The sequence below is a fragment of the Phodopus roborovskii genome, unplaced genomic scaffold, assembly GCF_943737965.1.
Source record: "Phodopus roborovskii unplaced genomic scaffold, PHOROB, whole genome shotgun sequence".
Lineage (NCBI taxonomy): Eukaryota > Metazoa > Chordata > Mammalia > Rodentia > Cricetidae > Phodopus > Phodopus roborovskii.
Window position 1 is genome coordinate 4966035 of NW_026126480.1, and position 16535 is coordinate 4982569.

A 16535-nucleotide genomic window follows, 5' to 3' on the forward strand; every position below is an offset into this window, starting at 1 on the left:
CTTATAGTGGAGAGAATTATAAAGAAAATGTGGTAAAACATTAACGTTTGAGTAATTCAGGTGGAGAATATATATATATATTAGTAACTGACTTGAAATTTCTTGATGAGATTGAAATTAATTTGAGATAAAAGGATAAAATTGGAGGGAGGGGAGATACCACTCCTTAGAGTTTACCCGACTCAGGTCTCAGGATGGTGTCTAGTACCAGGTAGACTTTGGACATCCTCCTATGAGCAAGGCTAGTGGCAGCTCTTACACATGATTTAGGAGCCAAATTCAAATGATCCAGTGTTTGGGACTGGAGAGATGGGTCAGCAGTTAAGAGAGAAGGATCCTCTTTGGTCCCAGTACCTGTTCTGGACAGCAGTAAGTTTGCCTCCAGGAGGCTCCAATTCTTTTGAACTCTGCGTATACCCTGCCATGCATATATGTACATTCCTATACACAGATACACACACAAGCACACACATAATTAAAAATAATAAAAAGAAATCTTTTAAAAAGTTTGCCAATAGTAGATGGTGACATATTGTTTTGAACCAAAATTAGGACTCCTTTCAGAAATAGTGGTGTGCCCCTTTAATCCTACCACTCTGGAGGCAGAGGCAGCCTGGGTTCTGTGAATTTGAGGCCAGCCTATTCTACATATCAAGGCCCAGACTAGCTAGGGCTATACATTGAGACCCAGTGTCAAAATAAACTTCATTCACTTCTTTATGAAAAATAAATAAATTTGGACTCATGATCTGACAAAAATTTCTTTCTTATGTGTAAATTCATTGACTTGGAAAGTCTTATGAAAGTGCACACACCAAATCACATTAGCAGCTACTGTAAGAAGAAATCGTCTTAGTCTGGCGTTCATTTTATGTGGGACTCTGATTGTCTTGGGAAAGTTGTGTATAATGGTCACCTTTGCCATTTGGGCAAGTTTTGGGCCAGCCCTAGCATTTGTAAGTCTGTTTCTTACTTCCTTTTCTCCTTGCCATCCATGCACAGGTTCCTGATTTTGTCTTAGAGAGAAATTTTAATTAGCTATGCCAAATTTTAATTGTTTTGGCTGAAAAAAGAAAGCTGAGTAAGCTTGTCTGGTCAATTCAATAATTTTGCTTTCTAAGAGTTAACTTTGGGAAGGATGCCACTAGTACAGGACATTCAGGTAGTAAACCTCAGAAGAAAGTCCTGTCCTAAAGGAATTGTATGAGGGTGGGGAATTAAGCTTTTGAGAGAGATGGAAAAAAAATAGTTATTTCAGTTTCACCTTTCTTCTTCAAGCCTCAATATATGAATGATTAAATTTTGTTGCAAGATCTCAGAAGGTAAAGGCACTTACTGCCAACCTGCCAACCTGCCACTCATCCCTGGGACCTATGTGGTAGAAGAGAATATACTCCCACAAATTGTCATTTAATCTCTAAATATGCACCATGGTATATGTGTATCTACACACATACACACATACCATACTAACAAATAAATATGTTTAATGAATACATGTAATATACATTTAAAAGAGATTTGGCTCATGCACCCAAACACAAACAAAGACCCTCAAATAATCCTAGTTAAAAATATTTAGGAGGGGGATGAGAGATGACTCAGCAGTGATGAGACCTGGCTACTCTTCCAGAGGACCCGGGATCCATCCTCAGCACCCACATGAAACCTCACAACCATTTATCACTCTAGTTTCCGGGCATCTGATGCCCATTTCTGGTCCCTGCCAGCACTAGCCATGTGCTTGGTATACAAATACACATGCAGGCAAAACACCCATACACATAAAATAAAAATTAAAATAATAAGATTTAAAAAATATTTATGAGATTTTTGGACAGAATAAATGGTAAGATAATCCTTACCTAGTGTGGTACTTAAGTGCTTCTCTTTGAGGTGATCAAAGAGGTAATCTGCTAGAGCTGGAGTTGTGTGTGTGTGTGTGCTTCCTCCCTCCCTCCTTCCCTCCCTCCCCCCTTCTTTCTCCTTCCTTCCTTCCCTCCCTCCCTTCTTTCTCCTTCCTTCCTTCCTTTCTTTTTTTCTTTCTTTCTTTCTTCCTTTTTTGTTCACATAGACCAGGCTGGCCTTTAACTCATAGAGATTTGTCTGCCTCTTCATTTACCATTCTTGGCTGGAGCTATAATTGGGTAACTGAAGATCCCAAATTCAGTGATATCTATCTGGATCCAATGTTCTTTCTGTAGGACTTAATTCTGTTTGGAATGTTACCTACAAAAGGTTTTGTCTGTTTTTTTTTTTTGTTTTTGTTTTGCTTTTATAGTCATGGCTATGAAATGGTTGAATGTATAACAAGCCATTTTATAAAATTTTTTTATTTTTATTTTATGTATCAATCCCAGTTCCCTTTCCCTCCCTCCTTCTTATCCTCTTTCCCACCCTCTTGTGCCTCCCCCACCCTCCCCTCCCATCCACCCCCCCCACTCCACAGGTAGGGTGATGCCCTCCAGGAGGGGTCATCTAAATCTGTCAAGTCATTTGGAGTAGGGACTAGGACTTCTCTTCATAGGGAGTATCCCTTCATAGGGGATGTCCTTTTGTGCACCAGGAATACATCCTGGTTCCACTGCCCGAGGTCCCTTAGATTGCTCAGGCCTTCTAGCTGAGACCCATATTTAGGGGGTCTGAGTCAGTCCCATGCTGGATTCCCAGCTATCAGTCTGGGGTCCCATTAGCTCCTCCTTGACAACAAGCCATTTTTATTATAACTTTATAATACTGAACACATTAGAAAATTTTATAATATTCTAAGCACTGCACTGATTACATAAATTATATCATTTAATTTAGACAAAAATTGTAAGAGGAAGCATTATATCTGAGAGCTTCAGTGGCATGCTTAAAATCATTTGATCATCTTGATTATCTTGATTTCTGGCCCTAGACTTCTCTTACTACTCAAATGATTGATTATTGTTAAGATGATACATTTTAGATTGGGTGTATCTTACTGTGATTTAAAAAAAAAAAACCAAAAAAAAAAAAACCAAAAACAGACACCAGGCAGTGGTGGTACATATCTTTAATCTCAGTACTCCAGAGGCAGGGACAGGCAGCTCTCTGTGAGTTTGAGGCCAGCCTGGTCTACAAAGTGAGTTCCAGGACGCTCTCCAAAGCTACAGAGAAACCTTGTCTCAAAAAACTAAAGCAAACAAAAGAACAAATAACATGCTTTGTCTTAGTAAATTTGATGTGCTATAACAAATTGACCGAGGCTGGAAAGTTCCTTTAAAAAACACCTTATTGAAGTGTTAGTGCATGTCTTTAACCCCAGCACTTGGGAGGCAGAGGTAGGTAGATATCTGAGTTGGAGGCCAGCTTAGACTACGGAGAAGTTTTGGGACAGCCAAGGTGAAATACAGAAACTCTGTCTAAAAAAAAAAAAAAAAAAAAAAAAAAAAAAAAAAAGAAAAAGAAAAGTTATTATTATTTGCTTTTTGGGACAGAGTCTTGCTCAGGCTGGCACAGAACACTATGTAGCCCAAGTTGGTCATGAACTTGTGCCATTTCTTTTCTCGTAGCCTCCAAATGCTGAGATTACACTTGTGTCAATACACCTGCCAATAAAAGTTTATTTCTTAGGGTAGTTCAGGCTGGTAGGCAAGGTAAGGCTCTGGCAGGTGGCTTCTTCTGCCCCCAGGATGATACATATTTCTGTGTCTTCATATGCCAGAGGATAAACTTGCTTTTCCAGGTGCTTTAAAAAGATTTATGTATTATTATTTTTTAAATAGTGTGTGAGTTCATGAAGTCAGTTACTCAAAGATGCCAGAAGACAGTGTCAGATCCCCTAGAGGTGGAGTTACAGGTGACTGTCAGCTGCCTGCATGGGTGCTGGAGACTAAATTCAGGTCCTCTGCAAGAGCCATTAAGTGCTCCTAATTTCTGAGCCATATCTCCACCCATTTGAGTACTTTTCTAGGTCACTAATGCATTTATGAGAGCATAGGCCTCATAGTCTAATCAGTCACTAATACTCTTAGCACTATCTGTATTTAAACTGCAGTTTCAATGTGAATTTTGGAGGGGACATAGACATTCAGACCATAGGACTCTTCGCTGTGTAGAGGAAAGTGACCATTGAGATACGGAAGGACTGATGAGGTCACAAACACTAGAGATGCTTTCCTACTCCCTATGTGTTAACCATTTTCTGTTACTGTGCTAGAATACCATAACCAAGGCAATTTATAGAAGGAAGAGTCTCATTTAACTTAGGGTACCAGAAGATTAGAGTCCTAATGGTAGGGATAGCCTATCAGGTAGAAGGTGTGGCATCTGGAACAAAAAGTTGAGAGCACACACCTTCTATTGCAAAGCACAAAGTAGAGAATGAACTAGAAGTGGTGTGAGGCTTTAAACTCTCAAAGCCCACCCCTGTGGTGTAGTTTCTCCTTCAAGGTTGCACCTCCTACAAACATCACCAAACAGTACCTCCAAATGGGGAGCGAGTGTTCAAATATCTGAGCCTGTGGGGGACATTTCTCATTCAAACCATTAGACCCTATGATAGGGTAAATCTGGCTAGGCAATAGAGGATGGGGAATTTTTGTGTGACATGAGGACAATGGGGAGGGCAACTCGGATGAAGGGAACAGTGGGTAGGGTTATAAGAGGTGATGTTAAAGAGCAGCTTTAAGATCTAATTCTACCAATGAAAGAGTCTCCAGTTATATGACTCTATAATTACAGGTAACCTTGTCACCTTCCAGGTTGGCAGAGACTTAAAAGCAAAGTCTAAACCAGGTTTATGAAGTTGTGTTGTGCTGGACAGGGACTCACACATGATTCATTCAGTAAATGCTTGTTTAGCACGCAGTGCTGGTGCTTTGCTAGGCACTCTATGGATGTTGGCAGATTTAATAACCCCAACAACCTGGAAGTTATTAATAGCCCAGTTAACAGATACAGAAATTATGACTCAGATGAAATGACCTGCTAGAAATCACATGACTGGTAGGTGACAGAGGCAAAATGACACCTGGAGCCTATGCTTCCAGTAAACTACATGGCTTCTCTCTGGGCTACATGTGAGGTAATGGCTATCTTTGACTCAGTCACAATGGCAGGTGACTGCCTTTGCTTGTCATCTTCTCGATACTTTTGAGGGTACTTTGGATGAATTATCTGATACCTTTGAGACTAGGTTTCTATATCAATGAACAAATGAGCTGCTTTAGAGCAGATTGTTTATAGTTTCTCTTGGTCTCACTGATTGATTTCTACCATATGGTGGAGGGTTCTATGTTTGTTTCCCATCACCACTAATTCATTAACCAAACACTAAGATCTACTATACTAGTAGCATAAGATACTAGCAATTGAGATTTGGCAGGACTTTGCCTGTAAGATAATTTTGGCTAGCAAAGAGACCCATCATACATTTTGGTCATAGTGCCAACACTAGTGTATATGCAGGATCTGGGAACACAGAGGAGAGGCACCAGACCCTTTTATGGATGGGAGGATGTTTTGAAGAAGTGACCACACAGACCAGGAGGATGACATGGGAGACCAATGGACTTCACCCTTCTTATCATTCTTGCGGTCATAAGAGTAGTACCTATTTAATAAGCTCTGATAATCTTTGAAATCCCTTTTATCTTGTGTTAAGTCTAGTTGAATTAGTTAATTGTAAGTATTGGGGATGCAGAGATTTCAGTGTTTAGGAGGACTCAGGGTAGAGACCTCCAGATCCTAGGAGCTTCTAGTTTAGTGGTAGACCCTGCCTCAGAAAGTAAGGTGGAAAGTGATAGAAGGCAGCTGCCAACTTCCTTTGGGTATGCATGTGTGTGGGTATACCTGCAGATACAAGTACACACCATACAGATGCACACACAAAGTGTGGGTATCTACAAAGTGTTTCTCTTATATTGCAGGAGGACTATAAAATTAAAGAGTGATCTGGTGGTTAAATTATTTTAAAAAGAATTGGGAGGCACGGAGCAGATTGCTAAGAGGCCCAAGGACCCAGAGTTATTTGAGATGTTGACAACTATAGTCACAGATGGTTGTCTTTCATAAAAGTTAATGAGATGGCCAAGATACTGGGTGGAATGAACAAGCCTCTCATACTGAGGACTGGCAAAGTACTAAGAAGTACTGGATATTGGAATTCTAATACCAAAGGGGTAAAGTGGAGGCTAGGTGTATAGTCAGTATCTAACATTTATTAAGGAGCTGCCAAGTCAGGCACTGTGTTATATTATGTTTTTAAAGATTTACTTAGTTATTGTTTAAAGAGATATATTACTATTTTTAAAGATTTATTTGTTTTTAATGTATGTGAGTGCTCTATCTGCGTGTATGCCTTTACATCAGAAGAGGACATTAGATCCCACTACAGATGGTTGTGAACCATCATGGGGTATCTGAGAATTGAACTCAGGACCTCCACAAGAGCAGCCAGTGCTCTTAACCACTGAGCTATCTCTTCAGCCCCAAGGTTTATTACTTTTATTTTATGTGTATGAGTGCTTTGCATGAATGTGTGCAGGTTTACTACATGTAGTCTTGTGCCCATGGAGGCCACAAGAAGGTACTAGATCCCAGGGAACTAGAGTTCTACACAGTTGTAAGTTCCTATGTAGATGCTGGGAACCAGAGGTCCTCTGAAAGAACAGCAAGTGCTCTTGATTGCTGAGTCATCTGTCTGGTCCTAATTATTTTATTTGTGTGTGTGTTTGTGTGTGTGTGTGTGTGTGTGTGTGTGTGTGTGTGTGTAAGTTCATGTAAGTAAGTTTGTACTGGAGCCATTAGAGACCAGAAGAGGGTGTTGGATCCCTTGGGACTGGCGTTACAAGTAGTTGGGAGCTGCCTGATATGGGTGCTGGGAACTGAACTTGCGTCCTTTGCAAGAGCAACAAGTGACCTTAATGGCCGAGTCAGCTCTCCAGCTCCATGTTATACACTCTCTTTACATGCACAGGTTTATTTTATTTTCCCCACAGTCCTGTAAGGTAAGTGTTCATCCTCTCACTTTACAGATAGAGAAACCGAGGCTCACAGAAGTTATGACTTGATTAAGGCCACAGCTAACAAGAGACTGAGCAGCAGTTCAAGGCCAAGTTGTCAGTCTTTATTCGTCTTCTATTCTGTGCTTCTTCTGGGTACTAAACCTTGTTATTTTCAAGGAAGTATGCGAAAACATGAGCTCCCTTTCATCTCTGGAGCCATAGTCATGTGGTATCAACCCTTGAAGTTTTCTAACTTACGCAAGGGAAGAGATTATGCCTCCAGTTTCTTGTTTTATCTTGTGAGGTGGTAGTTCACCAGCTCCCAGAGGTAAATTGCTCTTCTTGAATCATTAATTTTTTTCCCAGTTAGTATTTGTGAATTGGCTCATAAAAATCATCTGAGATAATGCTCACTAAGGCCAGGTAGATGTAATGATTTGATCCTTACTTTTTGTCTAACTAAGGGTAATTTCCACTTACTCTCCAGATTTTATCTTTTAGCCCTTAAGATATCCTGTCCCCTTGTCCTCGGTGATTGAACAAGTTTCTGGTTGGACCACATTGACATTTCAGTACCTTCAATCCCTCTTCCCTTCAAGGTCCTTGGTGGGCCTGGTATCTAGTCAGAGAATGTTTTCTCAGCTGGTTTTGGAGGCAAATCATACATCTATCATAGGCCTTTAAAATACTCTTTAGAAAGTTCTGACATGTAGCTTTGTAAAACACTGAAAACCAACTGCCAGCATGTTGATGGATTGTGAGTGAGTGTTGGGTTTTCCAGTGCCCTAGTGTGTTATAGTGTGTACTGAAGTGAACTGGAGAGAGGATCATAGTTCAGGAGCTTGGAGCCAAGACTTGGCTCAAGTCACAAATTCTAGAGCTGTGGGCATCAACCTGTCTGCACCTGTTTTCCTAGCCATAAATAAGGGTTGATGACAACCCCAGCTTCATTTGGTTGTTCTGGAAGTCAATAAACTCACCATGTAGTGTTAAAGGGCTTAATAACAAGCCTGAAGAATTTATTATACCATGTTACTATGCTTGTTGCAGACCAAATCTGAATCCTCGAGAGACCATTCTGGACCCTGCATAGCATACTTGCTTTATCAACACTGGCCCAAGTCCTGAACTGCTATCATTGGCCAACATGCCTTTCTGGCATCATTCTCCTGTTTGTTTGTAGCTTTCTCATTTATTGTTTTATAAATGCTGTCAAACTTTGGTGACTCTTGAATACTCATCTTTGCAAATACTTCTTAGGTCCCTATACTCATCCAAACTATACTCTTTACCCCAGCCTCATGAGTCAAATTCTTGGAGTCATGCTCTGATCTCTTTCCTAATAAGCTCTGGAACAACAGCAGAGGCCACCTATGATTAGAGAGCATTACTGTGCTTGCTAGAACTAGATGATAGTTGCTGTGGGCATAGCAATAGGGAAACCCCAAGTCAGGGCTGTTACAATTTCATGTACATTCCTAGGATGAAGGAGATGAGGAAAAGAGCAGTTTGATATGTGTGTGAGCTTAAAGCTGGTAGCCCCTGGAAATGGGAAAAGGGGTCTTTGTATGTTGTCTTCAATTTTTTTGCAAATGTCACTCTGTTCTGAGGAAATGTTTAGATGTTCCCTAGATATTTATTGTATATTTCTATCTCCTTGGCGTTTCAGATGGTTGCTATTTATTCTTCCTGGCTGTTAGCACTCTTGAAGTTGTAAGGGAAAGAAACCTAACTCTCATCTTGAGCAAAAAGGAAACCTTTAGGAAGGACACTGAGGTGTTATAAAACCATCAGAAGAATCTGCTGAGACCAGGAGGTATGAGCAGTTAATGCTGAATAGCCCCCAAATTTAGTGATTTGCATTAACCAGGTAAACCTAGTTGTTCTGATTAGGCTGCCTTTAAAGTCCCAGGAGGCCAGGCTCCTTCCTTCTTGTGTTCCCTCCAAATTCTAAGGCTTTTTCCCTCTGAATGCAAAGCTGGGGAAGATCCCCTCTGGAAAGTTTTAATGAGCAATAGGATGGGAGAGTTATCTTTCTTGTGTTCTCATTACAAAAACTATAATCAGTGTGTGGTTCCAGTGAACAGTAAAGGATGCTAAAAAAGAAAAAAAAAAAACATGTTTTGTTTGTCTAAGAAGGAAAAAAATGAGTTGGTTGGGCACCCAAACTACACTGGCCTCTCCAAATTGTCAAGATTCTGTTCCTTGCTTTTGTTTCTCTCTTGTGTGGCTGGAGTCACAGCCATTGATTTACCCTCTTTATTTCTAGACTTGCAGAAAATTGAGTGCAATTTAAGTTATCTTTCCAGTTCCTTTAAATTTCATTGTTGTCGTGACAAAAGGACTCTGATTGTGTTCTAGTAGAATATCTTAAAAGGTCTCACTATGTAGCTCTGGCTGTCCTGGAAGTCATTCTGCAGACCAGAGTGCCTCTGCATCAGACTGTGGTCCCACCTTAGCCTGGGACTAAGCATCTAATATGTGAAATTTAGGGTGACAGCATCTAAACCATAGCATTCACTTTTTACCCTACTATTATGAATCACCAGCTATGTGTCAGGCAGTCTGTTGGACATGAAGGAATAAGATGGGGTCCTTATCCTCTACGGACAGTCATGGGTAGTAAGTAGCGTTGCATGTGGAGAGACCATTCTGTAAAGAAATGAGCTGATGAAAGGTATAGTACCTACTATTTGTCTACAGAGGGCCTGGGCCTCCAAAGCAGGGGAAGGGCCAGTTGTGAATGGAAGAATAAGAATGGTTGCACCATGTTTAATGTTAAAATGATGAGATGAGGAAGACTCCTTTAAGTGGTAATATGGAATTATTTCCATAGATACCTGGTAACAATCACTAAGTAGTTTGCGGTATTCTCCAAAGCCTGTTTGAATCCCGTCAACTTTATGTTGACCTCCATGTTCAAGAGATATATGTGCCCCCTTTCTTGTACGGGCATTAATGACTCTTTTATGGAGATAAAGTGAGGAAATAGTCTGATTTATCTTAGAGTGGAGGCAATGTGTATTTTGAAAAACAAAACGTTATTCTGTTAAAAGGATTTTGTGTGTCTGTGGAGATGGCTTCATTCAGTTGGTTAAGTGTTTGCCAAACAGACATGAGATGAGGCCCCAACTTCATATCCCTAATACCCATATAAGAAGCTGGGCTTGGCTGTGTGCAGGCAATCTGAGTACTAGGGAGGCAGAGAGAGGCAAGGGGAACCCTGGGGCTTTCTGGTCCAAGTTCAATGGGAGACCCTCACCCAGTTAGGGTTTCAGTTGCTCTGATGAAACACCATGACCAAAAGCAAGTTGGGGAGGAAAGGGTTTATTTGGCTTATATTTCCACAATGTAGTCCCTTACTAAAGGAAGTTGGTATGGAACTCAAACAGGGTAGGAACATGGAGGCAGGAGCAAATGCAGACTGCGGGTTGTTTATTGTCTTGCTCCCTCTGCCTTGCTCAGCTTGCTGCTTTCTTTCTTTTTGTTTTATTATTTGTTTTTATTGATTGATTGATTTTTTTTTTTTGGAGACTGTTTTCTTTGTGTAGCCGTGGCTGCCCTGGAACTCACTCTGTAGACCAGGCCTGCCTCTACCACCTGAGTGTTGGGATTAAAGGTGTGAGTTAGCCCTTCTTACCTGACTCAGCCTGATTTCTTGCAGAACCCAGAATCTCCAGTTCAGGGATAGCACCACCCAGAATAGGCTGGGCCCTCCTATGTCAATCACTGGTTAAGAAAATCCTGTACAGACTTGCCTTATATTTTTTTCTATTCATTTTTATTTAAATTAGAAACAATCTTATTTTATATAACAATCCCAGTTCCCTCTCCCTCTCATCCTCCCGTTCCCTCTACAATCTCCCCATCACATCCCCATCCATTCCTCAGGGAGGGTGAGATTTCCCATAGGGGAATCATCAACGTCTGTCACTTCATTTGGGGCAGGTCCTAGGCCCTCCCCAGTGTATCTAGGCTGAGAGAGAGTATCCCTCCTGAAGCCCATTTGTGCACTAGGGATAAATACTGGTTTCACTACGATCAACCCCATAGATTTCCAAGCACCCCAACTGACACCACATTCAGGGGGCTTGGTTCTATCTTATGCAGGTTCACCAGCTGTCAGTCTGTAGTCTTTGACCTCCCCCTTGTTCAGGTCAGCTATTTCTGTGGGTTTCCCCAGCATGGTCTTGACCCCTTTGCTCATCATTCCACCCTCTCTACAACTGGATTCCAGGAGTTCAGCTTAGTGCTTAGCTGTGAATCTCTGCTTCTGCCTCCATCAGCTACTGGATGAAGGGTCTATAATGGCATTTAAGGTAGCCATCAATATTATTATAGGGGAAGGGCATTTAAGATAGCCTCTCCACTATTGCTTAGATTTTTTTAGGTGGGGTCATCTTGTGGGAGGAGAACATAAAGGATCAGGAAGGTCAAGTTGGGGGAAGAATAGAGAAGGAGAGCAAAGAAAGAGATACCTTAATAGAGGAAGCCTTATGGATCTTATGGATGTGTTTTTATTATTGAGGTTCCCTCCTCTCAGATTATTTTAGCTTATGTCAAGTTGGTGTAAAACTACCCAACACAAACTGTCTCAAACAGTAAGATGCAAAAACCAATTGAGGAAACCTCTGGCACACATGAACACAAACGTGTACATATACTCATAGACACATATGCATGAACATAAACATACACATACAAGGTTCTTTTTAACTAAGCCATTTTTTCCCTGGCTCCAATGAGTTCAGCAGATCACACACTCCAGCAGGCAGAAGGGAGGAGCAGCCAAAGAGGGCCATGTGCAGAACTCATGTGTGCTGTGTTGCAGCCATGGGGAATGCACTTCCAAGAATGTGTGGGTGACGCTATTTGGAATGAGATCAGGGATCAACAATAACTCCTCACTAAGCCAGAGCTGTAGGGTTCAGGGTGTGGGATCCTCATCCCTCAAGTAAGGATGTCAGATGAGGTTGGACTCATTTTATAAAAACCATAAAGAAAAGAAAAACGAAAAAGACTTTGGGAGAGAAAGATGTTTGATGGGGGGTTCAGAAAGAGGTCCTGAGACCGATCTTTGTGTTCTTGCTATTAGAACATGCTTACCTAATGAGTCAGAAACAAAAAGTATTCTCTCTTCTGACTTATGAGAGACTGGACAGGGTCACTGAGATAGCCAGGATTTTGTTTCCATATTTTCAGGCCAGCATGTCCAGAATAGGATACTTGGCAATGGTATTGGCTAGAGGAGAAAGGACAGGGTTAAGGCACGTGAATCTGCCTTATCTTTTGGGCACAGGGAGACCCTTGAGAGAGAAAAGACCTCTCTGGTCCTCTAGGTGAGCTCCTCGAGGAGTTTCTTTTTTAAGAGTACTTATAATTTTGTGTGTGTATGTGTATGTGTGTGCACTACATGCATGCCTGGTGCCTCCCATAGCCAGAAGAAGACGTTGGATCACCTGGAACAGAAGTTACAGATGGTTGTGAGCCACCATGTTAGTGTTGAGAATCAAACCCCTGGTTCTGTGGAAGAGCAGCCAGTGCTTTTAACCACTGAGCGCCAGCCTCTCCAGCCACACAAGGAGCTTCGTTAGAGGAGAGCAGACACGGAGGGGGTGAAGGGAGCATTCTAGAACAACTCTGTGATTACTAAATAGCAATTTGGCAGTGGTTTGTAGCTTATTGTACTTGGAGAAAGAGAAGCTTGCGCGAGGGTTTGGGGAAAGCACCCCCATCCCTCTTTAGGACCTGTGAATTTACAGATAGGGGAGAAAGACTAAGCTATTTTTTTGAATTCACCAAAATTTTATGCTGTGCAGTGATTTATCAGTGTGCCGAGGAGGCACATTAAAAGAATAATTGCTGGCTGTTTATTCTGGAAAACTGCATGTAGTTTGAGTAGGGACAGGGAGCTTTATTTCCTTTTACCTTGCTCACACTACTATTAGTGTTAATAGGATCATATATCCTAGGCTTCCCTTGGCTCGATGCCCTGACATAAATGGCTGAATTCTTGTTTTGGCATTATATATTCCTAACAACAGGGGGGAGTGGAAACAATGTTGTGAGCTATGTTATTTTATGTGCTTTGTTGTAGATAGGATTTATTCACTGTGGTCCATGGCTGTTAAGATGATCTGCTCAGATGATTGGTGTTCCTGTGAGCTTTGTTGTTTTTCTGAAGCGGGTTGTTCCTGGATGACTGCATGTATTTTTTATTTGGTGGAACAGGGTGAGTCTTGATCCTGGTTGTCTGAGCTCTGCTTCCTCACTGTTGTCTTGGTTATCCGTGAAGTCAATAGCTCTGTGGGTTTGTTCCTCTCATTTGACATCCCTGCAGGCCTTTATCGGGAATCTTTTGGTTCACATTGACCCAACTTACTGTTTTAGAGGGGGATTTAATTCTTGGGGTTGTTGCCTCAGAGACCATTTAGCCAATTAAACAAATAGCAGGATGGTGTCTCTAGCATCATTCTTACTCGGCAAGACTTGGCAATACTCCGCATGGAAGGTCAGAATCAGACTGATTTAAGGAAGCATGGTAGAGTTAGTATGCTAGTATGTCAGGGTTTTAACGGAACTTAGATGATTGAATCCAGGGCTCATCAAATGTTTTCTGTAAAAAGGCCAGACAGTACATATCATGGGCATTGGGGAACCACATATGATGTCCAATGTGTATGTGTTGTCTTTATACATTTTTGCAAATGTAAAATGTCATTCCAAGTGAGGTATGGAGGTTCAAGGCTCACAGCTGTAATTTGAGCCCTCATCAAATACATTTCTCTGTCTATTTTACCAATGAATGAGAAGATCCCTGCCTCCTCTTTCCCCAAGGTCACAGAGTTAGCTCTTAACAGAATGGGATTGTGGACTTATCATAAAGGAGCCTGTGTATATCTAGAGAGAATGTGACTCTTATTTGTTAAATTGTGTGTCTAACCCATATCCAAGTGCTCTGTTTAGAGTTGAGTATGCAAAATTAAGCACAAGCAGAACAAAACAACAACAAAAATCCCTCTCGGCTGTGGATCAGTAGTTGGCATTGCATGTGGGAAAGTGGCATGTAGATATGAGGAGTGAGTGTTGCACCCATGGGAGCTCTTGCCTGAATCCAGTCATTTACCTTCCTCTCACATTTAACTTTGAGACGTTCTCCTCAGCCCAAAGGAATGGGACAGATGCTTAGATTCCCTGGCAGCTGCTTGTTTCTTTCTTGGAAAATGCATTTCATATATGCATATAAAGCTAATGAGGTTAAAGGAACTAAAATGGAAACAGATTCAGGTAGCCATTGGAGAATAATGGTTTGACAGCTGCTTTTTAGTATCAGCTTATCTGAGCAGTGACATTGAGACATGTGATGCAAGTGAGATTGTGGAGTCTTCTGATATTGTAGACATTGATGAATTTTAGGATCACTAAGCTATCACCTCTCCTGTAGCAGATAAAAAGTACAAGGCTTAGGGGTGCTATGTACCTCATTTTGTAGAACTTCAGGGTCAGGACCATATATAATTAATAACAATAACCAAGACTTATCTAACGTTCACTGTAGCTTGCAGAGTAAAACACATTATCTATTTAAATTCCAACTAACTCAATGTGATTGGTGTGATTTTCCATTCCTGTATTATAGTTGAGGAAGTTAAATCTGAAGAGATTAAGTAAAAATTGCCAAAGATCATGTACCTGGTTGGTTAGTAGTGGAGTTGGGATTCAGGCTCAGGCCCAAGTGCTGCCTGTGCTTAGAGACATTTACTCCAACTTGGCTAAGTACTTGCATGGACTCTGCTTTTGCTTCTCTCTGTGAGTGGGACCATAGCTCCTTCATCTGTCTTTCTCATTCTGGTCTTCACATGTATGTGTAGGTAAGTGGACCAATAAGTCTATATTTCTTTCAGTGATTGATACTGGTGGTAACAAGGAAATAGGAACTCAGTGGCGTCAGACCTATGTCTAAGCCTTCTGGTTTCTGGTGTCTAGTCTTTTCATGAAGCAGAAAGGTTAGCATGTACACATAGGCCTAGAAAGCTGATGGTTGTGCCATTGTCTTTACCATGTTCCTGATATTTAGTTAGTTATGTATTTGTTTTGGTAAGATCTCACTCTGTAGACTAGACTGGCCTCAAACTTACAGGCCTCCTACTTTGGTTGCTGGAGTGCTAGGATGACAGGTGCACTGCTGTGTTCCATGCTCTCTGAACACTTAGAAAAGTTAATGTGCACAGTAGAATTCTACTGAGCATCAAAAGTTCCCTGAAGGCGTGACAGCCTGGCTGGTGCCTCTGAACTTGATGCAGTTTGTGTGGGCAGCAGGGAGGTTCTCTCTGCATGTGGTGGAGGATTTACCTTTTGCATAGCCATTTTAAAGCTGTCATTTCAAACTATATTCTGAGGCATCCTGGGGTTTGTGAGCCAGAGAACTAAGGAATTCTGCAAGAAAAAAAATCTGGCATGGATCCCCCCCCCCCCCCCGTGCCAAATAGTGCCTAAAACAACCTTGTAACATAATTTATTTAGTTCTGACAGATAGATGTAACCAGCTCATTAAATTCATAGAATCCTGCAGGGTCTTTCTTTTGTTCTTCCACTTCTTATGTAATTTGAATATTTTACTCATCTGGCAATGGCAAAATATCGTTAAAATACTTTTATTAGTTCTTTGAGAATTTCTTACAATGTATTTTGTGTGTTCATATTCATCCCCCCAGCTCTTTCTAGACCCAGCCACTGAATTTTGTGTGCCCTTTAAGAAAGAATTCAACAAGACTGATTTGTGTTAACCAAATATTCTTGGCTATGTGACCTTCTACTGGAACATGGTTGATTTACCAGTGGCTACACTCTTAGAGAAAACTGTCTTTCTTAGTCAGTGTTCTCTTGCTGTGAAAGAGACATCATGCCCATGGCAACACATAAAAGAAAGTATTAACTGAGGCCTGCTTGCATTCAGAGGTTTAGTCTGTTATCATTGCAAGAAGACATGGTGCTGGTGAAGCAGCTGAGAGTTCTACATCCAGATCAGTAGGCAGCAGGAAGAGAGACACTGGGCCTGGCTTGAGCTTTTGAAACTCCAAAGCCCCCCCCCCCCCCACCACCCAGTGACATACTTTTGTCAACAAGGCTACACCCACTCTAACAAGGCCACACCTCCTAATCCCTGTCAATTAGCACCACTCCCTACTGATGAAGCATTCAAATATATCAGTCTATGGGGTTTCCTATTCAAACCACCACACTCTCCCTTTGCCAGGAGCTAAAACTTGCCAACAGCTCCTTAGTTGGGTATGGGACTTCATGCCTAACTCCCCTTCATTGCTAGGATTTGGCCTGGCTTGGGATCACACAGGTTTTGTGCATGCTGCTCCAATCACTGTGAGTTCATATGTGCAGGTACCCTGTGGGGTTCAGAAAACCCCTTTTGCTTGTAGACATCCACCTCCTTTGGCTGTTACAGTCTTTCTGCTTCCTCTTCCAAAATGATCCCTGAACCTTGGGAGGAGTGGGTGCAATATATGTTCCATTAAGAACTGAGAATTCTGTAGTCTCACTTTGTGT

General features: G+C 41.5%; 1 protein-coding gene across 3 annotated transcripts in view; it reads left to right on the forward strand.

The window, feature by feature from the left end:
- Rab30 (RAB30, member RAS oncogene family) overlaps positions 1 to 16535 on the forward strand; it is an 82395-nt gene that overhangs the window by 14306 nt on the left and 51554 nt on the right. The window contains exon 2 of one of the 3 annotated variants that reach the window (XM_051192254.1): positions 13072 to 13206. The exons of the other annotated variants lie outside the window; for them this stretch is intronic. The gene's annotated coding sequence lies outside the window, so the exon portion shown is untranslated. The remainder of the gene's footprint in view (positions 1 to 13071; positions 13207 to 16535) is intronic. 3 annotated transcript variants of the gene reach the window in all.